Genomic DNA, 1,788 nt, shown 5'->3' on the forward strand with positions numbered 1-1,788 from the left:
TATATATATATATATATAAATCTCTATTCCCCCAGCCCAAGCCTTCATGAAACTGCCTCTTTCAGGGGAAAGCGATTTTCTCCCCGCTACCCTTAGCCCTCTTCATGTTTTTAAAATAAACTTTTACAAAGGAAAAAAAGTCACTCTTGCTATTTCTTTTCTTTTAGTTAGAGGTGGAACATTCCTTGGACCAGGTGTTAATATTGCAGGAACCAACCTCCCCGCTCCCCTCCTCCAGCCACACCCTTTGGCCTCTCTGCTTCCCTTCTTGCTCCTCCTTCCACCCCCAGCTCGGCTCCCCCGCGGCCCCTCCTGTCCCCCACTCCCAGGACTGGTCTGTTGTGGTTCATCTGTTTGAGAGGACATTGAAACTGAAAACAGAACAAAACAAAAAAAAATTGTATGGCAGTTTTTACTTTTTATCGCTCGTTTTTAACTTCACAATAAATGATAACAAAATCTGCCCTCGTCTACTGGGTGCCGTCTCTTTCTCTCCCCCTGCCCCACCCTCCTCCCCCGTAGTTTTGAACACATTTGTTCTTTATAGATGTTGTAAAGCCTGATAATGGTGATTGGAAATTACAAGCTTGTGTTGTTTTGTTTTTGTTTTCTTTTTTCTTTTTTTTTTTTTTTTAAGAAAATTATAAGAGAAAATAGTTTTCTGCAGGCGCTTTGTGCTTTCCTAACTCCCCTCCCCCCATTTTTGGTTAAATAAAGTGCTTTTTGTCAAAAAACTGCGTCCTGTCCGCAGTTGTGTTTGTGGAAGAAACAAGTTGAGGAATAATAAGGCTTGGTCAAGGAGAGTGGGCTGTGGGCCCCCAAGATTTTCCCTCCTCACCTTGAGGGGAATGGCAGCTGGGCCTAGTACTGCAATCTGCCCCCAACCTTTTCCCTCTGGGAACTTGGGGAGCAAGGCCCCCAGGAGACTCCCTAAGAACAGGTGTTCCCATGGAGGCAGCCTACACAGCAGCAAACATAACTGCCCTGGGAGTTGCCCGGCCTTCAAGAAGTGGGGTCGTTTCCAGTGCTCAGCAGCAGTGTGGCCCCCGAAGTGTGAGGACAAGACGGGAGTGAGTGGAGGCCCACGTGAGCCATCTGGCCCAGTGAGAAGCCATTTTGTGACATTCTGTGGCTGGAGTCCTCTTGGATTCGGGTGGAATATGACACTTGAAAATCAGGGTTCACCATCAGGATCAGGAGTCAGTGACGGCTGCTGCTTCTAGGTAGGTCACTTCATAGTCTTGGTCACCTGGTCCATAGTTTTTAGGAACCTGCTCATCATTGGGCCCAGGAAAGGATGCTGTCACCTCAAGTTCATGTGTGGAGTTAACATGGAGCCTAGGTCCCCCTCACGTCTTACCTCACATGCTCTGTGCCCATTGTGAACCCTGTGTGGGTACTGGGATGAAGACACAGGCAGAGCCCCCCAGCCTGCTCGTCTCACTGCAGACTTTCAATGACAGAGCAGCACTTGGCAAAAATGTTTTGTGGAGCTTCTTCTGCCAAGATCTGAAAGATGAAGCAAGTCAGCTCTGAGTACTAGCGTAAGGACATTGCTCGCTACCCCTCCAACAAAGGGAAAACAGACCAGAGGCATCTCTAATGACTGCAGGTAAAGAATCAAGCAACCCCTGGTCCATTCCGTGTGGGAGGGAGAAGAGCTTAGGACAGTCACCAGCCGACCCCACAAGCTGCACAGAGCCACCCTGGGAACAGCCATAGGAGCTCGTGTGTGCAAGGGTAGAGAGCCCACTCGTCCCCATCTCCACAGGGGCTTTACCGTCCCTC

Source organism: Condylura cristata, unplaced genomic scaffold, assembly GCF_000260355.1.
Source record: "Condylura cristata isolate star-nosed mole 26May11 unplaced genomic scaffold, ConCri1.0 scaffold00025, whole genome shotgun sequence".
In the NCBI taxonomy this organism is placed as follows: domain Eukaryota; kingdom Metazoa; phylum Chordata; class Mammalia; order Eulipotyphla; family Talpidae; genus Condylura; species Condylura cristata.